The 25,633-nt window shown below is 38.7% G+C and overlaps 1 pseudogene; it reads left to right on the forward strand.

Annotated features, from left to right (window-relative positions):
• Nucleotides 1-1,022: 1,022 nt before the first annotated feature.
• On the forward strand, nt 1,023-1,926 carry LOC114225579 (transcription elongation factor A protein 1 pseudogene; annotated as a pseudogene).
• The last annotated feature ends 23,707 nt before the right edge of the window (nt 1,927-25,633 follow it).

The following is a 25,633-nucleotide window of genomic DNA, read 5'->3' on the forward strand; positions in this document are numbered from 1 at the left end:
AGTTCAAATATTTCTTCAAATGAAACTTATAATGGAAGAACCTGAAAGACTAGAAAATTCTTCTTGATGCTACTTAAAACTGAGTGGTCCCAGAAAATCTATAGTGAAAAGAAAATGTAGAGTTAAATAGTTCTCTCATAAAATTAATTTGTAACTGAATTTGCTAAATTAACACAAATGATTTTTTCAAATTATCAATCTAATTGTCCAAATTACTTATTCTACATAGTTTCCCCACCAATATTTTTATATTGATTCTAGAAAGACAACTATTCAATATAAAACCAAATATGCTAAGTCCAGATACAATCTAAAGGGATATTTCAGCCATAGTTGAAGTTTATAATTTTATTAACATACAGTTGGCATGTGGGTAAACTGAATTTCTTCATCCATCCCAACTGTTTATTAAACAAGTGTTTGAGTGCCTACTCCACTAAGAAGTATGCTAGGATAGCTTGAGAGAGAATGAGAATATGCCTATGACACTGTGAAACAGTTTGCTGAATTGGGGATAAGAGAGGTGGGCTACTACAGAACCACTCATGGCCTCTTAGGGATCCCACAAGAAAGGAAGAGCATTACTTCACCATCGGCTGGATAATTACTAAGCTTAAGAATTTTCAGGCCAGGCCGCCACTGCTGCCGGGCTTGGTTTGTGAGGAAGGGCCTAGGCCCGGGCCTGCTGTGGTGGGCTCGCCCAGTGCCTGAGCTGTCTTCCTACCATCCCCTCAGCTCTAGCTTCACCCACTTCCCGACCCAAACGGGCTGCGCATGGGGAAGACCTGCAGGAGCCATGGAGGACAAGGTGATCCGCATTGCCCAGAAGATGAACAAGATGGTGCAGAAGAAGAATGCACTTGTATCTCTGACTCCAGTCTCACCAAAGAGATCTGAGTAAAAAAGGAGAGTGTGGTGAAATTAATGCAAATCTATCTATTGCTTCTACTTGGAAAACAACTTATGCCACATTGCTGATGTGTTAGAAGAATCAACTTTATATGTGACAGCATTATGCTGGAGCATTGGATTTACTGAAGGAGCTTAAGAATATTCCCATGACCCTGGAATTATTACAGTCCACAAGAATTGGAATGTCAGTAAATGCTATTCGGAAGCAGAGTACAGATGAAGACGTTACATCTTTAGCAAAGTCTCTCATCAAATCCTGGAAAAAGTTATTAGTTGGACCATCAACAGATAAAGACCCTGAAGAAAGGAAAAAGGTACTGCAATTACATCACAGAATAGCCCTGAAGCAAGAGAAGAAAGTAGTTCCAGTGGCAACGTAAGCAGCAGAAAGGATGAGACAAATGCTCAATATACTTAGGTTTCATCTTCTCCTTGGGCACCAAGCACTTCTGATTCTGTACGGTTAAAAGTGTAGGGAGATGCTTGCCACAGCTCTCTGAACGGGAGATGACTACATCACTATTGGAGCTGATGAGAAAGAATTAGGATCTCAGATTGAGGAAGCTATATATCAAGAAATAAGGAATACAGACATGAAATACAGAAATAGAGTACGAAGTAGAATATCAAATCTTAAAGATGCTAAGAATCCAAATTTAAGGAAAAATGTACTGTGTGGAAATATTCCTCCTGACTTATGCGCTAGAATGACAGCAGAGGAAATGGCTAGTGATGAACTCAAAGAGATGTGGAAAAACTTGACCAAAGAAGCCATCAGAGAGCATCAGATGGCCAAGACAGGTGGAACCCAGACTGACTTATTCACATGTGGCAAATGTAAAAAGAAGAATTGTACTTACACACAGGTACAAACTTGGTATTTTGATGAACTGATGACAACATTTGTTGTCTGCAATGAATGTGGAAATAGATGGAAATTCTGTTGAGTTGGAAGAAATGGCAAAGTATCTGGACCATTAAAAAATGGATTTTGTAATTAGCTTTAAAACTAGGCCAAGCAGCTAGTTTTCCTGCAAATCAGATTTTTAAAGTGACATACATCCCTTGGGTTAGTCTTGGTTTTTGACATAGCATTCCTTCCTTGAATGCCTTCTGTAGTTTCAGATCAGTAGGGAGACAACATAATAATTGTATGGTATCTGTTTCAAAACATTTTTTTCATTTTTATAGTAAGTTGATATTAAACTTTTATCAGTTAAAATTTTGGCAATTTACTTTTACCTTTTTTTCTTTTAAAAGGAAATGTACCTTAACTTTTTTACAGTCCAAACATACACAGTAGAAATACTATTCTTCTCAGTTAATATGTAAATGGAAATTACATTTTCCCCCCATATTGGCATGTACCTGCAAATAGTAAAGGAGGAGAAGAGGTAATATAAGTTTATCACATGTGGTGTATATTCAGATAATACTTGACCAACTTATCTAAATTGTATGTAATATTTGAACTAGCCTATGAGATTGATCTTAATTATTATGTTCACAAGTCTGGGATAATTAGATATTATTTTGCATTTGTAACTAATCATGATAATCATTTCTTGTAACTTCTTGTACATGTTTATGACTTGTTCTTAATGGATTTTACTTTTGGAAACATGAAAAAAAAAAAAAAGAATTTTCAGGCCAGACCCCAATTGAAATGTATGGTGAGGGAATTTCTGGAAAAGCTTTCTGAGGGTAGTCCTTTTAACATAAGGACAGGGCTCCTGGGTGGCTCAGTCAGTTAAGCATCTGCCTTCGGCTCAGGTCATGATCCCAGGGTCCTGGGATAGAGTCCCACATCAGACTCCCTGCTCAGCGGGGAGTCTGCTTCTCTTCTCCCTGTGCCCCTCCCCCCACTCATGCTTTCTCTCTCAAATAAATAAATAAAATCTGAAAAAAAAAACATAAAGACCAGTGACTGCTCTTTATCTGGTGATTTCAGAAGGTGGGAAACTTACTGGAGGAGCCCCCAGGAGTACTATGTGTAAGAATATTGATAATATTTCTGAATCTAATATCTTCTGATTCTATGAAATACCCTGTTGAGCAGTCTTTTGCTCCCATTGCAGCAATTGAATCAGAGAAGATAATTACCAAAAAATGAAATTTTTGAAGATATTGGAGGACCCTGGGAATAATGAACTTTGGAAGAACTGGGTGGATGACAACACGAAACTTAACAAGGATGTTATAAACCTGTAGATGGGAAGATCAATGGAACCTATAACAAGTGTGAAGATATTCCATGGATCAGAGTCTAAGGCAAATGGAAAAGTCATCAGATGACCAGAGGTGTTTTCCCTAGAAAATGATGACTAGCGCAGTTGCCTGAGTGATCTTGCAGATCATAGCTGACTGACTGAACACATTGCCAAGGCTTTTTGCCTTGCTCTCTGTCCCCACCTGAAGCTTCTGAAGGAATATGAAATAATTAAACTAGGACTACATGTGACATTTGACTCAGATCCGGTTAGCTATCAAGCAGGGAGCAATAGCCGACCTTCCTTCACAATACATGAACATTCTGGACAGTGCCTTGGTGTCAGTGATCCATGGAAGGACCTGGCAGCTCAGTGAGGGCCCCATCACCATGGAACTCATCTTTATATTCTGGGAGACGTCACATAGATAGAGATGACCATATTGTCTTTCTGTCCAGACCTGTTGCAACAGCAGTTCCACACAAATCATTTGCACTTTAGAACTAGAATGTTAGACTTTTGTTAACACTATTAATGGGAGGTGGGATGGGAGCAGGGGTTCGGGGGACAGGGACGGGAAAGGGTGGTCAGGGGGACAGATTCTAAGTCTTCTATAGATTCTAAGTCTTTTATGCTTTGTCCACAAAGATCTGGGTAGCGTTGGTTATGACACAACACTTATGCTACGCTTGCCACCGTTAATCCCCTTCCATTACCGTTTAGACAAAAATTCTGCTCCTCTGTTTTAAGACTTACTTATGGTCTTGTGCTTGGAAATGTTCAAATGGGTATAACCACCACAAGGATGGGGTTGGGAGGGCAGAGGGGAAATCAAAAATGAAGCATCGGTCTTGCAAAAATAAAATAAATAAAATAAGTACTGCTTGGATGGGCCATGCCTGAGATTGGAGAATTTCTTTAAAACAATGTATGGCATTTGTGAAAACATTATCAATCATACCAAAAGCAGGACAAATGACCAAAAACAAGAACCAAGAGGAAAAAAAAATAGATGATAGAATGGACCCCATAGATCATACAGATATTTGAATTATCAGACAGGGACTTTTAAATAACTGTAATTAATACGCTTTAAGAAAGTAGATAAGAGTTGTAATCCACTTAAAAAATCAAATGGAGGGGCACCTGGGTGGCACTAAGTGTCTGCCTTCAGCTCAGGTCATGATCCCAGGGGCCTGGGAACAAGGCCCTGGGCTCCCAGCTCAGCAGGGAGCCCTCTACTCCCCCACCCTCCCCCAATTACTCATACACACGCTTTCTCTCTCTCTCTCTCTCTCAAATAAATAAATCTTTAAAAAAATCAAATGGAAATCTAGAAGTGTATAAAATAATAACTGATATTAAAAACTCAGCAAATGTGTTTAATATCAAGTTAGACATAGCAGAAGAGAGGACTATTGGCCTGGAATATGGATCAGGACTGAATCATGGAAAGGAAAAAGGATGAAGTATGCAGAAAAGAACTATAGCTTCAAAAAGCTCTACAAACTTCCAGCAGGATAAATACAAAGAAAACAATACTTAAGCACTTCATAGTAAGACTCTTGAATGCAAAGAGAAAAATAAAGTCTTAATGTAGCCAGAGGAAAAACATACATGAACTTCAAAGGAACAACAATAAGACTTACAGCAGACTTTTCAAGAAAAACGTGAAATGAGATCTTTAAAGCATGAAAAGACAGTAGCTGCCAATCTGTGACCCAATTTAACTGAGAAAATATGCTTTAAAATGAAGGTAAAATGAAGACTCCAGACAAACACTGAATCTTTTTTTTTTTTACCAACAGACTTATACTCAAAGAAATTCTTTAGGGAAAAAGGAAAATAATTCAAGAAAGCAGCATTAAACTTCATGAGGAAATGAAGAGCATTGTAAAGGATTAATACCGGGTAAATAAGAATGTATACAGAATTAAAATATATGACAACAGTAGCACAGAAGAGTTGGCAGGGATTAAATGGAGTTAAAATGTTCTAAAATCCTTGCATTATCCAAGAGGTGATAAAATACTAATGTATAGTAAACACTGTTAAGGGTGCATGTTATAATCTTTAAGTACTACAAAGGAATAATAAATGTTAATACAAAGGGGAAATAAAATTTTTAAATGCCTGATTAAACCAAAAGAAGTATGAAAGTAAGTAATAGGAGCCAAAAACCAGAGCCAGTAAGCAGGAAACAAATAGTAATACGGTTAATTTAAACTCGGATGTATTAGTAATTATATTAAATATGAATGAACTAGATATTGCAATTAAACAGGCACCCTGTAAACAAGGGGTTAGCAAATTTTTATGTAATTGGCCAGATAGTGTTTTAAGCTTTGAGAGCCACATATGTCTGAGCTCCATATTCTTTGTTTTTTGTTTATAAACCTTTAACATGTAAAAACTATTCTTAGCTCTACTAGTAACACTTTCTGGGTGTTAAAAAAAAAAAACAACTATATAGTTAAGTTGTTGTTTCTTGCTCAAATTACAGGGCTAATATTTTTATTAGTCAGGGTGTATTATTTAGATGTTTATCAAAGATCAATATACAGATGGTCATTTGCAAAAGCTTTTAATGTTTTGCATTTTTCAAAGATTTTATAGAAGAAAAGTGGATATCATTGAGATGTATAATTTATAAATAACTATAGGTGTAATTACCAGTTTTTTACTCTTTAATTTTTTCAGAAAAAAAATGGATGAAGAAAATTTTTAAATTAAGCATTCATAATAGCGTAATGCAGTGAATTTTTATTTGAGGTTCAAATGCTGCAGTAAGCATTTTATGTACTATCATTTGGACACTGAAATATATTGTCTGAGATTGATAATTTAGGCATTAAAAAATGTGCCCTAATAAAAGTGTCACCACGCAGCATGGGATAGAGACTATTTTCAGGGCCGGGTGTCCAATATTCTAAAATATATTCAACCATATCTTTGTGTTCTTACTTATTTCTCCCTGAAAGTTATTTTAGCTCTTAAATAGGTACTCCTGCTATATTGGAAAATATTATTTTGAATGGAAATAATTCTGAAAAGTACTATAGTACTAGAATAGCAATATAAAGAACACATTTTCTGTAAAATCCCTGTTCATTTTGTAAAACCCTGAAAGCTGTTAGTAAATCATCACTTGAATATGTGAGGCCATGAATGAATGAAGTGTTCACTACAGTGAACACACACACACAAGTTCAATTCCAGTTGGCAGTCAATGTTTAAGTGCAAGTCTAAAATTCCCTTCCCTTTTACAGATGGGATGTTATAAAATCCCTGGTGGTAAACTCATTTCAATTTTGCTTGTTTACATTCTTCATTCCCCTGGCAACCTCAGTCTCTTGCCAAATAACTGTCCCTACCATTTGGCTCCGTTGTTTTCTGGCAACAGAAAAAGAGAGGAAAATCATTGGAGATGTTCTTTCTGAGACCAAACATGTGGGGTTGCTGCAGTTGGCAGCTTTTGCTTATTCTCCACTAACAAGAGTCCACAAAGAGATTTCAGGGGCAGCTCATCTTGTTCACTGAAGATTTCCCTATGAAGACATTTTCAGGCCTGAACACCTCTTGCAAAGGACTGTTTGATCTTCTGCCTTTTCTCGTTTCTTCTCCTAATTGTTCAATTCCCTCTTTTTTTCCAGGGCCTTTCTCCTCCTGTTCTCCTCAAAATCAGCTCTCAAGAAAGGCTCTGATACCTTCTTCACATTACTGCTATATCAGGCAAGCATCAAGCACCACCTTTCTGGAAAAACAGGCATTTTAACAGAGTTCCTCAAAATTACTCTCTAGTTGTAGAGTGTCCAACATAAGCAAGGAAGACCATGGTGGAGAAAGAGAAGTGGCCTTGAAATAATACAGCACAAATTGCCGCTTATTCTACTTAATTGTTAGGGCGGACATGACAAAAAGAGGCTAAACTACTTAGGTTCACTTGGTAAAACAGGCAGAGAGTCAACCTCTTGCAAGTGAACTTAAACCTGTGAACAGACAATATGGAAAACTGAAGACAATGTTAAGGTATTGTCTTCAATGATTCAACATGCATATATGTATCTACACGGGTGTAAGACTGATAAACCATAACACACTGGCAAAAGGAAATATACAGTTCAATTTTACCCATGTTGGCCTTATTGCTTCATTCAATTACTCTTTACCATTTTTATGGATCAAATAACAGCTGAAGAAAAACATGGCTTTTAAAATGGGGAAAAATATGAGAGCTATAGCTAGAATTTTTTCTTAAGGAAAGCGCTCTTGCTACTTGTGCAATTTGAGGTGGCAGCAATTAGTTTCTTAGCCGGACCTAATCACTTGCACAAAGAGAAAACATATCACTTTAGATACAGAATCAGCATTTGATTTGATCAGCAGATTCCTAATTTGAAGAAAGAAAAATAGCTTCAGGGCCTGGGTGGGCCAGAGTAGTGCTCGCATGTAAAATGCTAAGCCTTTGATTAGGAATATAAATAATTATTAGCTTATACCACATGGTGTTTCTCCTTTTTTCTCTCTCTTGCTCTGTATCTGCAGGGTATTTTATAAAATTTAACTGTGGGGAGGAGGGCAAACTAGTGAAGGGCCCCTGGACCTCACTTACCTCCATTAACACAGAATTCCGAGGGCCTTGCTTAAATGCAGATTGCTGGTGTCAGAATCATAGGGAAAATCATGGTGTCAGTTATGGACAGAATGCAGTAACGTTTTGGAGATTCTAAGATACCTCTTTTCTGGTTCCTTTTTTCTAAAATGACAACTAATTGTATATTCAAAAAGTAAATACGGATGTATTCAGTTTTAGGTAATAGTGCTTTAATGCCAAAATTACCATTGGAATTATGCAGCCTTCTTTTTTTCCAGACTTCTTACAGAATTAATTTTGACCAAATAATTCTTATTCTCCAGTGATATAAAGCAGTACTATTATCTTAGTTTCTAGTAAAAGAAAAATAGAGTGTATTTTGGCTAAACATTTTTCTGAGAATCATAACATTGAAATTTGATAGAGTGACTTTTTTGGACTCTAGAAATGTATTATGTACTTAAATTGGAGGACACTTAGCCTGAATATACAGCTATCTATACAGAATAACATGGGATATTTGGGTAATTGTTCAGAAAAATTCAATATCTACTTTCAGTGTGTTTCCTTTCTTGCGAGAGTTAGTGTAAATATCTCAGATCCACAATTTGCTGTGTGTGTCAATTGAAGGGACTAATCCCCTACACAGAAGTGATGGTTAGAAAGCCATTTTACATAAGGCATGGCTTCCTTTCTGTATCTGATAATGCAAATGTCAGATCAGACCCCCCAGCTCACCTCCTCAACATGTAAAAAAGTTATGTTTGCTTAACTGGGACAGCAAATGAACATATTGACCGCAACCTTATGATGAACAGTTTATTTTCAAATAATTTATTCTTTTTTATTTTTTTAGAATTCTTTTTTTTTTAAGACCCTATTTATCCATTTGAGAGAGAGCATGAGAGGGGAGAGGGTCAGAGGGAGAAGCAGATTCCCCACTAAGCGGGGACCCCTATGTGCGACTCAATCCCAGGACTCCAGACCCCAGTCGAAGGCAGTCGCCCAACCAACTGAGCCACCCAAGGGCCCAATTTTCAAATAATTCAAGTAAGGGATGATGCCCAGTGTTGGCTTGTAGTTTACCTCCAAGCCGCCAACCTGAGGTTATGAACAGTGCCTGTTAGCATCTCCTTCATGGCTCATTGTCCTCCTTCTCTGTCTCTGACCCGCCACTTATTTGTTCCTCATTTTATTTTGACCCACATTTGTCTGGCCACTTTCTTTTCTTTTCTTTTTTTAATTTTATTTATTTATTTGAGAGAGAGAGAGAGAGCAAGAGAGAAGAGCACGAGCGCGAGCACATGACAGCGAGGGGCAGAGGGAGAGGGAGAAGCAGACTCCCCGCTGAGCAGGGAGCTCAATGCAGGGCTCACAGGACTCATAGGACTCTATCCCCGATCCCAGGACCAGGACCATGGGATCATGACCTATACCGAAGGCAGACGCTTAACCAACTGAGCCATCCAGGCACCCTGTCTGACCACTTTCAAACACTAATATTTATTCAGTAATTGTAGAAAACTTGAGTCACTTTGTCTGCAACCATTCTAAGTTCTTTCCTTAGATTATAGGCTTTCTGTTTCTTGGCAGAGCTATTAATTTTTGCCTTATCTCCTTCTAATCTTGTCCCCGATTTCCGCTGTTTAAATGCAGACATCGCAAGACCTGCTCCTGTATACCTCCTGAAACATAGGGAGGGGTTTTATAGTCCACCATGGCTATAGGTAAGAAGAGAAAGAAATCTTTAAACTTAGAACTGTGTGGAAGAATTTTCCCATTATTCAAAATTTTAGTTTCTTCTTGTTCATATTAAAGGTTCCTGCTGCCAAGGAAGCATTTCCATGGTGGAGAGAATTTGGTGGATATATGTACAGAAAGGATAATTAGTAACACAATCCATGTCGTTTATGGGAAAAAACCGAATTTTGTTTGAAGTCTTTTATTTCAGAAGTAGAATGCATCTTTAGGAAGTTTAACTTTAGATGCACAATATAGAGGTTTTTGAAGTGTAGATGTGTTTTAAAATATCAAGAACAGATTTATATTTTAAAATATTCTCAGTGTGGCCTGCACTGGAGGGAAGATGAAAAATGGAGGTTTAAAGTATTATATATTCTTCATACCAGTCATTCAACTCTACAAACTTTATAAGACAAAAACTTCGCAGTTATTCACTTGATAGAAATTTATCAAATGCCTGCTATGTGTTAGATACCATTTTTAGATGCTATGGAATCAACAGTGAAGAAGATAAACTCCAGAACTGCCATTCTAGCAGATGGCCAGGTAATTAACAAATGGCCTAGTAGTTGTATAAAATAAGATCTTTAAAAACAATAAAGAAAAATAAAAGATGGCAAGGAAATAGAGAATATCAGGGTGTGCTATTTTCGATAAATTTGGCTTTGGAAGACTTCTTTAGAAGAATAGTATTCTAGAAAGATGGAAGAGTTGCACAAAGGCTTGAGGCAAGAGAGAGCCTGATCCTTGAAGGACAGCAAGGAGGCTAGTATCACCAGAGCATGATGAAGGGGCTGAGATGTGGAGAGCTCACAGAACACTTATCTTGGTGGGGCCAGTGTACTTCAAGTCCTGCACTTGGCTCTGTGGGTCAAGAAATACGATTTTCATCAGCTTAACCCAAGGTACTCATCAGATTTAGGGTCCCCGAGTCACACTAATCGAGCAGAGAAGAGGAAATTCATTCATTTAAGAAATATGTAACTATCAATTGGGACATTGATACAATAAGATATTGTACTAAGATCTTTATTTATTGTAGTAGTTGGATGTGAGTCAGTGCCCCACCCACATCCCCTTTGCCCTTACTATTATGGTATACAAAAGACCTACTTCCAAATGCATTTCTTTGCTTGAGGGTTTTCTCTGACCAAATGTAAAGGAATTAATGACTCCCTCCCACCACTACCAATGACCCTCAACCAATGACTGATGGGAGGTAGGGTATAAATATCCAGTTCTTTTGCCCCTAGGGTGGGATAACTCAGGGGCATGTGTCCTACGCTTGCTCCTAGGATTTCAAAGCAAGATTAAGACCCAGTTACCTATAATGGCCATTTTTGGAAAATGCACTAGCTGACACCAATGCCCTGAAATCAACCTTGTTGTCTCTAATTGGCCCAACTTGGATCATATGTCCATCCTGAACCAATTGTTGTTCCTGGTCTGACTGACCAGACTTGGGTCACATGTCCACCCTTGGCATCAGAGGTGGAATAAACTTCACCAGAATCACAGAAAAATGAAAATGAGAAAGAAAAGAAAATCAGAGACAATTTCCAGAAAGTATTGTGATTAGATGTGGAACAGCCAAAGAAGAGCTATGTTCCATTATAGATGGAGGACTAAGACTCACTGAAAAAGAAAAGAGATTTTTTTCTTCATTGAGATTTATAGCTGGTCTGAATTATTTATCAGGCCTTCTAAGGAAAATAATATTTCTCTATTTAAACTTTTCCAGAGAGCCTAAAATGAAATATTCCTTTCTTAAGTAAAATAGATATTTTTCTTTGGTGGGAGCGTGATAACATCCACCCCCACTGAGGCCATAGGCCACGCTTTTGGCTTTTACAAACATATTGAAATATTATTCACCTCTGCAAATCTAGCTGAACCGATAAGATTTTTCAAAACTATATTTGGAGAAGTTTTCAAAAAGATAAATATTTTGAAAAAGTTCGAGGTGTCAGCAATTCAACATGCTTGAAGTTTCTCACATTAAAAGACCTAAAACTAACCTTTTCCTTAAAATGTTCTTTTTTTGTTAATCAATAAATTCCTCAAACCTAAAAGATTAGCCTTCTCGCTGAGCATTCTTATTCTTTTTAATATCGTTATTTTAGTATGAAATTCAAGTACTGTCACAGGAACACTACACTTCTTATCAATTCAGTATGTTCCAATGTAAGAATAATATCTTCCATCTTCAATTTACAGTTTAATTAGTTATGGAATCACCGACTCTGTGGAATGGATGGATAGCTCAATCTTACCTCAAGACTAGTTATTTGGTTAGTAATCACTCTCTTTTTTTTTTTTTTTTTTTTTTTTGAAGTAATCTCTACACCCAATGTAGAGCACAAACCCAAGATCAAGAGTCACACACTCTGCCGTGGTTAGTCATCTCTTAAATCAAGATGCATAATAGAGGCCCGTTCTCTGAGCATACACTCTTCCTTTTAGGTGCAGCAAACAGAAGTGCATTATCCCTAAGAAGTTCAGAGAGGGAATAGCCACTTACGCTTTCATTGACCAATTTTTCCTAATAATAGCTTGCAACAGAACATAAAATGCTGGTGAGAAAGCGTTAGTTAGAAAATTGGAGAACTGGTTGCGTGGCATTTCCCTGCTGTCTTTGGAGAGCACCTTCAGGGTAGGACAAAGAAAATGACTGTTATCTTAAAGACTAAGTCTCTTCCTGGGCCCATAGGGATCAAGAGAATGATTAGAAGGAGATGACCAGAAAGAAAGTTCAAAGTATTTCTCCAGACCTGATGTGACATAAGAAATAAAACTGCAGAAACTCCAAAAGTCAGGGAGAATTGATAGGGAAACTTCAGTGAAATATTTTAGAGCATGGACTGGGGTGAGGAAAGAGTGAAAATTTCTGCAAAAGCCAATACATGAAGAACAGAAACACATATTTTGCATACAATTTTGCATTTTCCTTAGACACCCATATACAAAAATCCTATCCTTTCCCTCCGTGCTGTCTTGGACATTTATGTTCCCAGGATGATTGACTGGAGCACAATTAAGGCCTGCTTGACTTCAGTTATATCAATGTAAAAGAGAGTTTCTTTCTAACAGAAAGAAAAGACTTTGTGGCGATAGTAATTGCTGGAATGAAATTCTGGCTTGACATCTGTTCCAGACTCACCTGCAACTGTTACTTACCTACTTAGAGGCAGCTGGTGACGTGGCAAAACACAAGATGTGTGAAGGAAGGAGTTAGGAGAACTGAATCTCTCTATACTACCACCGCCCTAGCCATGCCTACTAAGTTCCACTGGGGTCACACAATCATTCTCTCTACATCAGTGTCCTCAATTTTGCATGTACATTAGAATCACCCAGCAGCTTAAAAAATTCTGACATTCAGTCTAGGCTCTAGATCTCTAAGAATCTCTAAGAGCAAGATCTAGGCATTAACAGTTTGTAAAGCTCCCAAGGTAACTGCAGTGTGCTGTTAAGGCTGAGAAACGTTGCCCAGAACCCTAGGAATTTTGCTTCATTGCTGGTGGGAGTTAGAGATGATGGCAAGTGAAGATATAAAGAATAGAAGCATCTGGGAAAAGACACGGTGGAGGGTAAGGGAGAAAGAAAGAATTACATTTTTAAAGACTTGATCATCTTATAGATAAGATTTTCCAAAAACATGTCTTTGGAAAAATATTGGTGTTAAGGCATAATAAAATTAAAGCTAAGACATATTAAAATCATGTTTACAGTTTTATTTTTAAAACAATTCAGAAAAAATCCAATTGTCTTCTACTCAACAGCACTTTGAGCAAAAGATATCTATCTTCCACCCATAGCCACATACCCCCTGCATTTCAATTAATGCTAATATTAATGCATCAATTCAGTTATAAAGAGCTTTTCATATTCATTATGTTATTTGGTCCCTACCAAGTCTGTGCAAAGTAGGCATTACTTTATTATTTCCATTCTACAGATCATAAATGGGAGATTCAGAGAAGTTAACACTTAGCCAAAATCGCACCAGTAAATGCTGGAGTCATGACTTGAACTCAGGCCTTCTGACTTTAAATGGGTGCCCTTTTCACCATATTTGTATGGACTTTACTTTTGCTAATGTGACCAAGATGTCATTCGTTGTTTTCACTCTCTTTTTTTTAAGGATTTGTTTATTTATTTTAAAGAGAGAGAGAGAGAGCACACATGTGTGAGTGCAGGGAGGGGCAAAGGGAGAGGAAGAGAGAGACTCTCAAGCAGATTCCCCACTGAGCATGGAGCCCAACTTAGGGCTCGATCCCACGACCCTGAGATCATGACCTGAGCTGAAACCAAGAGTTAGACACTCAACCAATTGAGCCACCCAGGCACCCCTCATTTTCTTTCAGTATTTTTTTTAAAGATTTTTATGTATTTATTAGAGAGAGAGAGAGTGACAGAGAGGGAGAGCACAAGCTAGGGGGAGAGGCAGAGGGAGAAGCAGACGCCCTGCTGAGCAGGGAGCCCGATGTGGGGCTTGAACCTAGGACCCTGGGAACATGACCCGAGTCGAAGGCAGACACTTAACTGACTGAGCCACTCAGGTGCCCCTTCTTTTAGTTTTTTATAGCAGTTTTATTGAGATATAACTCACATATATGAAAGTTACCTTTTTAAAGTATATGATTCAGTGGTTTTTAGTGTATTCTCAGAGTTGTGCAGCTATAGCACCAACCTAATTTTAGAATAGTGTCATCATTCCATAAAGAAACCCCATATCTACTAACAGTCACTCTCTGTTATCTCTTCCTTCCAGTTCCTGAAAAAATGTGGTATATTCATGCAATGGAATATCATTCAGCAATAAAAGTGGATAAAGTGTCAACATATACTACAATATGAATGAACCTTGAAACATTGTGGGAAGTGAAAGAAGCCAGTTACAAAAGACCACATATTGTATGATTTCATTTACATGGAATGCCCAGAGTAGGCATATCCATTAGCTTTTCAAAAATATTATAATAAAATACACACAACATAAAATTTACCATCTTAACCATTTTTAATAATAATAAAAACCATGTTACTAAGTACTTTCATGTTGTTTAACCATTACCACTATTATCTCCAGAACTTTTTCATCATCCCAAACTAAAACTCTGTTCTCATTAAATCATAACTTCCCATTTTCCCCTCTCTACAATTCCTGGTAACCACCCTTCTACTTTCTGTCGATGAATTTGTCACTAGGTACCTCATATAAGTGGAATCATACAATATTTGTCTTTTTGTGTTTGGCTTACTTCACTTAGCATAATGTCTCCAAGGATCATTCTTGTTGTAGCATGTGTCAGAATTTCCTTCCTTTTAAAGGCTGAATAATATGCCAATGTACGTATAGATCTCTTTTTGTTTATCCATTCATTTGTCCATAGACACTTGGGTTGCTTTCACCTTTTGGCTATTGTGAATAATGCTGCTATGAACAAGAGTATGCAAATATCACAAGTATCTCTGGTCCTGCCTTCAATTCTTTTGGGTACATATCCTGAAATGGAATTGGAATTGCTGGGTCATATGATAGTTCTGTTTTTTAGTTTTTTTGAGGAACCACAGTACTATAGTCATCTGCTTTTGTAAGCAGTCACAGGAGCCTACAGTAAGTGAATGCTTCCATCCTTTCTATGATTTACATGGAGGCAGGCCAAACCTGCTGGACAGTAGTTAAATTCCAAGCTTTCAAACAAGGATGTTAGAAACAAGCAACATATTCCCCACCACTAGCACTGCTTTTCATAAACTATCAAATTAGTGAAATGTCTTATTTTTTGAAATTCAGGGACTAAAACCAATATCATTCTCAGTTTATTGTCTGTTAAGGAAAAATTTTTAAAGTATTACTTCATTTTTAATAATCTTGTGAATCAAACTTTTCTCCACGCTTGAGCAAGAAGAGCCTGCCCATGAATGTTCAGAGGAAAAGCCTGTTTATGAATGGGTACTTCTGCATGTGGCCCAAGCAGTGTGTTAAACACTGAATTTTAGGCATAGAGGATCCAATTTGCATCCCCTAATGGTTTAGTTATAGTCATGCCTCAAGGCATAGGAATAGACTGGATTTTGTATCACTTTATTTTTCCGACTTAGGGGAAAGGCAGATTGAAGCAGTTTCTGATTTGGAAAGAAGGAGGGAAGTACTACCCATTTTCCCTTACCCTCAAGTGCTTTCCTTTTTTTCCATCTTAAATGTCACACTCTCTGAAAAAAAAAAAAAAAGATATTCATAGTCTTAAATTCCCCAATTTATTACTAGCATTTTCTTTGGAGAAGCAATGAATAGGAAACCACCAGATGATCCAATCAGTGTCAATGCCCTGTGGGGAGGTCATGGGCAACATAAATAATCTTCTTGTGTTGGGAGACATACTTCAAGACTGGCCCTTAAAATGGGCTTCGTTTTAATAAGCCAATGAATGTTTTCCCCCAAAAGCCATCTCCTTCTCAATGAAACTCATAATAAAACACTTCAGAATTAATTCATCTCTCAAACTCTAACCCAACAAAAACTAAGGACCTTAAGTAATTTTTAAGTTTGCCTCAATTACCTACTTTGTGGAGCACTCATTTTTTCACTAAAAAGAAATCAATCTGGTTCTCCCTTCCAGTTATGTACAGTGATGTGTGTGTTCTTGAGAGCGATGTGTAGAAAATGCCAAGGAAAACACGTGTTGCATTATCCTTTTAGGTGGAGAAAACCAATTTGTCCATATTGATGGAAGGCCTTCAAGAATTTCTTTCTGCTCATTACTAACTAAGGTCCCGTTATATAAATTGACTGTGTCTAAGTGCCTGACAGCTCCTGGTGCTATCACATTTGTGTCAGCCTCAAAACCATCATCAGAATGACTCAACCATGAGCCCTTAGAGCTCTGTTGGCTTAGGACAAGAGACTTCCTTGCCTGACTTCCCTCTTGAATGCACTCACAGCCTCTTCACCTTTGCCTGCCCAAGAACCGACCAGGAATAAACCCATCATATTCCCCATCCCTGTTTACTTCAGCAACTTCAAGAAGGTCACCACTCCTAGATAATGCTCTTCACTCCAGTATTCTCCCCTAAGGCTCTGTTGATCCCATAATAATCTGACTCAAATCTTTCTTCCCTCTGCAACCACAGTCCCTTCCACTGTTCCCTTTGGAACTCGCATCTGTAATCAACAAAATCTCCTATATCCTCAATCACATCCTGCTGCAACTCTAACTTGTCTCTCCCCTGAGGATACTACTTCCCCTATCGTCCCACCAGGAAGTGACTCTTTTTGTCTCCCACAACTGTGCCCAGAAGTGATAACTGTTCTCTGTGTCCTTCACTGCTGTTTGCCGACCATGCTTTCTCGTCTTCTCTAAACCTGCCAAATCCTTTTAACTTCTTGCCTTTTGTCAATTCTACCAAATATCCCTCCATTTTTCAGCCAGCTACAGCCCTCCAGGTCACTCTCCATCAGTCCTTAAAGATAATAGTTCTTGGCTCACTGTCTATCTCTCCAGCCATCTCATTATCACCGAGACAATCCTTCCATTTATGTGAGTTCTCAGGCCTTTGATCTCTCTCACCACGTACTCCCAAGGTCACCTATACCTTGTCATCCCCTGTCCTAGAACTCATTTTCAAGAACTTTTCTTTCTAACCCCACCTCACTCCCTCTAATATCCTGACACCAATGATTCTTCAACCCCACCAGAGCCTTCAAATCCATAGTTTCGGCCACCTTTCTTTCACTCAACCTTACTCCCTTTGTGTTTTTACTTCCCTCCTGACACAGTTTAGACTCAATTCTCCTTCATTAAAATTACATGTAGTAATATTGTCCAAATTAAAAACACAAATAAGCTTCTTTTGATTCCGCTCCTTTCAAACCTCCATTTAGTTATAGGCTCATTCTTTTCTCCTCTTTATAGCAAAATTCTTAGACAAAGTTGTCTATTCTCACTGCTCACTTCCTCTTTTCCCATTCTTTCCTGAGTCCACTTTATTTATTTTTTTTAAGATTATTTATTTATTTATTTATTTCAGAGAGAGAGAGAGAGAGAGAGAGAGAGAGAGAGAGTGATAGGGGGAGGCGCAGAGGGCAAGGGAGAGAGAAAATCTCCAGCAAACTCCCCGCTGAATGTGGAGCCTGATTCCAGGACCCTGAGACCATGACTTGCGCCAAAATTAAGAGTCAGATAGACAACCAACTGAGTTACCCAGGCGCCCCTGAGTTCACTTTAATCAGACTTTTTGTCTCTACCATTTTGTTAAGCTTCTCTTGTCAAGGTTACTAATGGTCTCTGTGTTTCAAAGTCCACCTCGTATCTGTCTTTTTTTTTTTTAAGATTTTATTTATTTATTTGACAGAGAGAGAGAGTAGGGGGAGTGGGAGAGGGAGAAGCAGGCTTCCCACCGAGGATGGAGCCCGATGCGGGGCTCGAGCCCAGGACCCTGGGACCATGACCTGAGCTGAAGGCAGACGCTTAGCGACTGAGCCACCCAGGCACCCCTCTCCTCGTACCTGTCTTACCTTTCAGACACAGAAAATCACTCCCTCCTTCTTGAAACACTTTCCTCACTTGGTCTATGGGACTTCACTCTTTCTAGATTCTCTTTCTAACTCTTAGGCTCCTTTGCTGATTCCTTCTCATCTTTGAGATCTCTTCAGATCTCTTCTCTAGTACATTCACATTCTGGAAGCTTTATCTAAACCCCATAGCTTTATCTATTTATTTTTAAATTTATTTTTAACTTAGAAAACTCCATTTATTAACCTCCAAATCTAATAAAACTAAAAGCTCTGCACAAGTGTTTTAAGAGGACTTTGAGCTTTTCCCCAATATTCTGCTCCCTGAAGTCAGCTCATTTTTGTTTCTGGAGCATCTGGATCTCTTCTCTGAGATGCTAAGAGGACTTCGTGTGCCCGTTTCCTTTGCAGCCTCTCAGCATTTGTGATCATCATGGGATGTAGAGGGAAAAAGCCAGAAAGACCCAAAAGCTACTCTACAGGCTTAGAGAGGTGGGTCCCAAAGCAGATCCAATGCTGGATCTGGTCCAGGTTGAGAGCAACGATTTTCTCTCCATGACTGTAGGCCAGTGGATCACAGGAACCCAGCTCCTCCATGAAACAGCCATCCCTGGAACACTTGTTGTGAGCAGCCAAAATGTGGTAGAAAGGCTGGTTGGCACAGCTACTTGGGGCAAAGCAGATGGGTTAACTGGCCTCCATACCTTGCAGGGGACAGTGGTGAGCTGGACCCTGGTGCAGCTGGTGTGTTTCACCAGCACTGATCAGCTAGCTCTACAGCTTCTGGCGAGGTGGAGGAAAGATGTGGAGAGGCCCAACCCCCTAGCTTTAAATACTCTCTATTGAGGCTCCCAAATATGTATCTTCAGCCCCTTTCTCTCCTCTGGATTCCAGATCCATATAACCAACTGCATACTGAAACTCCTCATCGGATGTCTAACAGAATTTCAACTTGAACATGAAAAAAAAAGTCTTGATTTCAGCTATCCACTCACTCCACCCCCCAAAATCTGTTCCTTCTTACAAAGTGGCATTTCCAGGCTTCTAGTCATTCAGCCCATAATTTTGGAGTCATCTTAAATACTGTCTTTCTATCACACTCCACATCTAATCTCCAATTCTGTTGACTCTACCTTTGAAATATTTCCAAAAACCTTGCCAATTTTTACTATCTCCACTAATACCATCAGCTTCTGCTTGCTGATGGCCAGTGGTTTCCTATTGACTTCCTAACTGGCCTCTCTGTTGCTGCCCTTGACTCTCCACATCTTAGTCCTTTAATTTTATACTTGCTTTTATTCCCTTACTTTAATGAGACATTTCCCAGAAATATTACCAGCTATGACAGGAATCATCAGTGTTCGTATTTCAAAGAATTATTTAATCAAAACCCAGCAAACACATATTGAGCACCTACTATGTACCAGACATCGTTCTAGGCGCTGAGGATATAACAACATTGAACAAAACAAAAAAATATAGTCTACCCTCATGGATCTTCTAGAAGAGGAGACTAAATAAACAAGGAGAATAAGTAAATATATAGCATGTGAGGTCATGTTAAGTGCTCAAAAGGAACAAATAAATTCAGGAAAGGAGAAACAAGATATGGGGGTTGAGGAAATTAAAACTTTAAGTAGGGTGTCTGTGAAATGCCTGAAAAAGAGGTGATTTTTGAAGGATGGGAGGGAGCTAGCAAAGTGAGAGATCATTTGCAAAGGCCAAGAGAGCACAGGACTGTACATTCTGGGACTGGTAAGGAGGTAGTGTGGCTGCTGCAGAAAGAACAGGGGAGGCAGGAGGGTGTGATAGAGAGCAAGGGGCCCGAGGTGTGGGCCTTATAGGTAACAGTGAACACATTGTTGTTTACTGTCGGTGATGGGAAGCCATTGGAAGGTTTTGAGCAGATAAATGACAGGATTTGACTTAAGTTTTTCAAGATAATTCTGGCCACTGTTCTGAGAACACACTGCAGAGGTAAGAGCAGAGGAGAACAGGGGTTTTCATAATCCAGGTACAAGATGAGTGGCTTGGGCTAGAGAGATGGTAAAGCAGGCGATGAAACGCGGTCTTATCCTAGATATATTTCAAAGGTAGAGCTGCCAAGTGTTGCAAATGAACTTGTGTGAGTAGCTAGGAAAATAAAGTAGTCAAAGATGACATCAAAGTGAGACATTGGGGGAAGGAGATTGCCAGAAACTAAGGTGGTGAAGATTGTAGGAGAAAGTGACTTTGAGGAGAATGGCAGGAACTCAATTTTGAATATGTTTAGATTAAGATGCCTATTATGCACGGATCCAATTAAAATGCCAAGTAACAATTGGATAGGTGATTCTGGATGAAAGAGTTTGGAACATTAAGTCCAGATTACTATAAAAATTTTTTAAATCATTATTTGTAACAGAAAGAAAAGGTTGGAAGTAGCCTATATTAGTCTTAATTATCTAGAGATTTTGAACAGGACTAAATTATTCCAGGGAGTTGAAAGCTCACATGATTACTGGAAGAGAGAAGAGTGAAGTCAGGAAAATTTTTCAGGAGATCCAGAAATATAGTACTCACAGAGAAGCACCTCCATATTCTTGATGAAGTAAGACTCAAGTAAAGTGCTGAGAATGGGAGGAGTAAAGAAGTTTGAGGAAGGGTTTGGGGGAGTCCTAAAAGTTGGCTTGGTCACTAAAAAATTTCCTCTTAGTCTGCTCATGATTTGTCAAATGAATAGGTGTCAGATGAATGCATGGTATTTCATTTGGTTTTCCTTTCCTAGTGCAGCTCTACAGACATTTGAAGTAGGTCTGTTTGAAAGATCCTTCAGGAGCACAGTTGCATCCTAGTCCTCAATAGGAGGTCAAGCAGAACTTCAACTCTGGCGTTTGTAAAATGCAGATTTTCAGCCCACCCTAGTGATCCTGACTCATTAGGTCTAGGATGAGATCCAGGAATTTGAAATAAATACCATAGGTGATTTTGCACACTGTGACAAACCTGCTCCAAGTTGCCTGTACACTGAAACTATTGATAAGAAACAGCTACTGAGAGTTAGGGTTGCCCTTGATTGGTGCTAGAAGCTACGACCACTTAAGTGCAACCCTTGCTTAAGTATCAGAGAGAAAAAGTACTGAACATCTCCATCATTTTAGAATATCCTTCATTACTCTATAATGTAGTTCAAGGCCCACTGGCTACCTAACAGCTGGGGGAAAAGTAGAGATTTCTGATCTTTAGTTGTAATTCTTAATGAAAAGCAGAAATAGCAATTCTCTCCAGAAAACTTCCTGGGGTTCTGGTCTTTGAATATTATACAGATTTTTAAGCAATAACCATCGAGTGCATAGGCAAGATGATGTAGCCAAGAGAAACTTAGAAAATATTAATTTTTCCTACAGCTAGTATTAACTTTTGACTATTTTTGGCAAAGTATGAGATGAGGGCAGAGAGAATCATATGGCATTTTAAATGTGCAAATAAATACCAGGCAGATCAGCTCTCTGTGATAGCTACAGATTTTTCTCTTAATAAGGCTGGTTTCATTATAAAAGGGGTTGTTTGTTCTTATGTTTTTCTTTAAATTGATTTAGCCAATGTATAGTACATCATTAGTTTTTTTTTAAAGATTTTATTTATTTATTCATGAGAGACAGAGGGAGAGAGAGAGGGAGAGAGAGAGAGAGAGAAGCAGAGGGAGAAGCAGGCTCCCAAGGAGCAGGGAGCCCAATGCAGGACTCGATCCCAGGACCCTGGATCATGACCTGAGCAGAAGGCAGACGCTAAACCATCTGAGCCACCCAGGCGCCCACATCATTAGTTTTTGATACAATGCTCAAAGTTTTTCATTTTTGCCTTAGAAGATTGTTTAATCAGGGTGTAACTGTATTAACATTAAAGAAGGGTTTTAACTTCTTTAAATAAAATCCTATGGCAGCACGTACTTAGTATATTTTCCTAAAAATTTAAAAACTTCTTTTTATTACTAGCAACCACTTAAAAACTCTTAACTATTCAGCTCAATCAATTAAATTAATCCCATGAAATAAAATGTGCAATAGAGATGATATCTGAAATCATTTTTATTCATGGTTAGAGACTACGAAGATTCTTTTGACAAGCCTTAAAAATCTTGTGGGTGATGTTGAAAACTTCAATGTACAAGTGCTGATTCAATTGGGGTGCTCCTCATTTGATAAGAGTCAATTCTACACAGAGAACATGAGAATAGCAAACCCCCAAGCTATACAAAGGCTGCTAGAGTTTTCACATGCTCATTACCAGAATCTTCTAATGCTGAACAACTAAGGAATATGAATATGCAAAGCTCATAGACTCTGATCAGCATCTGCCTCTTTCAGCCGCTTCTCCTTCTGAAAAGGAAGTCACTGTGCCTCTGGCTTTCTAAGCTCTGTGTTCTGAATCCCCAAAGCAAGCAGGAGAAGAGAGGAGAGGGGGTGGATTTGTTTGTTTGTTTTTATAGCAAAAACTGAATTTGCCTTTTACAGAGCATGTGTTTTCAGATAAATATCAGAACATAGCCAGTGACATCTCATGCATTTGCCTACCTGCCTACCGGGGTGAGTGCACATGGTTGTCCCAGAACAAAAGAAAGGAAATCCCCATGGCTTGGCATCTTGAATTATCCTGAATAATCTGCAAATTTTCGCAGTTTTCCTCTCTCCCTCTGTTTCTGATTTTTTTCATCTAAACAAAGTATTTTTTAAGCAAGCAAATGCATCATACTGTATACTTTATGTATTTCCGTAACTGTCTTTTTGCTCATTAAAAAAAAAAAAACTTTCTGAGAATTAGTACTTGTTTGTCCATCCTAAGAAACAACAGTTTTGCATAAGAATGATTAACCCATAAAGAAAGATCTCCTAAATCTACCAGCATACTTTACCTTTTACCTAGTGGCAGATCCACTGCCTTCTCTCCATTAGACCCTACCTGTAAACTCATTCCCTTCCTTTCTCCCCGCCAACCAGCAACCAAACTATCTTGGGCCAACAGTACCACCTACTGGTCATGGTAGTAAATTGTCTAATAAGATTGCTTTAGTACATGTACAAACCAAATTCTCCCATCACTTTCTGTACTTGAGACTTGTAAATTGTGTTGGAAATTTCTCTTCAATTGCAAATTACAAACACCGTGCTATGTCAGTCCACCAAAAGTAGCCCCAAGACCACACTTATAGTTTTAAATCACATCCCCATACAGCTCTGTCCATCCCTTTATATGACCCAATCTCGTTCTTCCTTGCAACACAAGCTCTTCCAATGTGCCCTCTGGAAATCATGGGCATCTGCAAAATTTCCTATATCCTCAGGGTCTTCTCCACATTACTGCCACCTCTTTATTCTAAGTGAAACTTGTTCTTACAGCTGTGAGTATTCACTGCCAATTCCAGATGCCCCCTCTTCCTTCTCCCTAAACACTTTTGTTTCCTTTGAAGCTCAGCTAGAAGCCCAGAAGTCATCTACTTCTCCATGTGTCAATCTACAGACTTCAGAGTCACTTCTCATCATTCCTTGAAGATCCTCATGCCCGACCCCCTGTCACTTTCTCCCAGAGTACTCTTCTCACAGTTTCTTGGTGATTTCAAAATCGTTGAGAAGATCCTTGCAATAACCTCACCTCTCAGGCTCTTGATGTCCTCCCCTCCTATGATCTTATCCTGCACATCAGTTCAGCCACTTGCTCTTATGGTCATGCTGCAGATGTTGTCATTATTGGTAACTGTGTCCCCTTCATGATATCAATTTCAGGTACCATTCACTCCCACCACTACATCTCATCTCTCCATCTCACTGTAATCATTTGTTGAGCCCCAGGAGGAACACCTACCTGTTGACCTTAGTATTTTCCCTCACCTCTTCATGTCTTAATTTACCTCTTTCATCAATTAAGACTTAGTGGCTCAACATGGTAATCATGACCTACACATGTCCCAAATCCCTTGCTCTTCTCTCCCATTATCAAATGTACTTGTTCATAGTCCAGTCCAAACACCCACTCCACTCCCTTCTGCCCCTGAACTGTAGAAGGTGGCCGAAAGAAAACACACTTATGCAAACAGATCTTCAATTCCTGACTACTAATATCAAGTGGACTCTTAAATTGTTGCCAGGAAATTCTACTGCCTTTGAATCGTCCCTTTCCCCTCTCATTCTTCTAGACAACTATCTTGCACTTTTTTCTCTCCTCAAATTTGCAGCACTTCATCCTTTATTCTCACTCTTACTTTTAATGATCTTGCTCTTCTTTTTACTAGAAAATAGAGGCAATTAGAAGAAGCTTCCACATGCTCCTAGTATTAAACCCACAAACTTTTTTCCCTCTATGCCTCTTTTCCTGCCTTCCCTTCTATTACATTGAATAAACTATCTCTGCCCCCACCCGAGGACAACCCCTCCATATATAGGATGGATCTCCTCTTTCATCCAAGAGCATCTTTCCTGAAGTTGCTTGTCTTCTCTGCATCGGTGATATTTCCCTCTTTAACTGGATCATTTTCATCTTTAAAAATAAAACCCAACCTTGAGCACACATGCCCCTCCAGATATTATCCCATTCGTCTGCTTCCCCTTACAGCAAAAATCTTCAAAATGGTGAACTACATTTGCTGTCTGCATTTCTTCTGCTAATATTTCCTGAATCGGCTCAATTAGGCCACTCAGTGATCAACAATAACGTCCATTTTGCCAAGCTAATAGTTATTTCTCAGTTCTCATCATCTCCCATTATCAGCAACATTTGGATCAGTTGATTTCTCCATCTTTCTTAAAATGGTTTCTTTGCTTGGATCTTTTTTGTCTTCCCATTTCTCTGATCATTCTCCCTATCACATCCTCGCTGGTTCCTCCTCATATTCCAGACCTCTAAACTTGGCAATGCCAAAGGATTCCAGCCTCAGATCTCTTTACCATTCACTCTTCACATGATCTCAGTCCTCTAACTTTAAATGCCAACTATCTATAAATTATTCCAAATTTTTATTGGTAGTTCAGATCTTTCCTTTGAACTCCTTATTCATATAATCAACCCCTTCTTGGTATTATTATATGGAAGTCTAACAAGCATCTCAAATGTAACATATCCTAAACTCAACTCGTGGTCCCACCCTGCAAGTATGCTCTTGTCGCTGCTTTTGTTTATTGCCGTAAACGGCAACCCCATTCCCCCAGTTTCTTGAGCCCAACATCTTGAGTCATTCTTGACTCTCTCTTTTGTTACGGACACTTTAAAAAACACAAAAAAGTAGATTGGACTTTGATGACACTTTTTTCATTCATGTTCCATATTCATCGACAAATCCTATTTGTTCTACCTTCAAAAAATATACAGACCACTTCTCAGCATCTCCACCATTATTACTCCAACCCATCCACAATTAGTACTGTAATTACGAGCTCTCTAACTGTTTAACTAACTTCTGCCTTTCCCACTATATTTTCAAAACAACAGTTGGAGTCATTCTTCTGAAATTCAGGCAAGATCATATCACTATTCTGCTCAAAACTCCCTTCTCATCTCCCTTAGAGGAGATTTTAAAGTTCTTAGTATATCTGTGTCCTACATCATCTGACCCACTGCCATGCCTTATCACTTCACCACTCATGTGTCTTCCTTCTCCCATCGGGTCTTTTTTCCCCTATAACTCAC

The sequence above is a fragment of the Eumetopias jubatus genome, unplaced genomic scaffold (genome assembly GCF_037043125.1).
Source record: "Eumetopias jubatus isolate StellerSeaLion01/CBP00866 unplaced genomic scaffold, mEumJub1_p1.0 scaffold_2, whole genome shotgun sequence".
Lineage (NCBI taxonomy): Eukaryota > Metazoa > Chordata > Mammalia > Carnivora > Otariidae > Eumetopias > Eumetopias jubatus.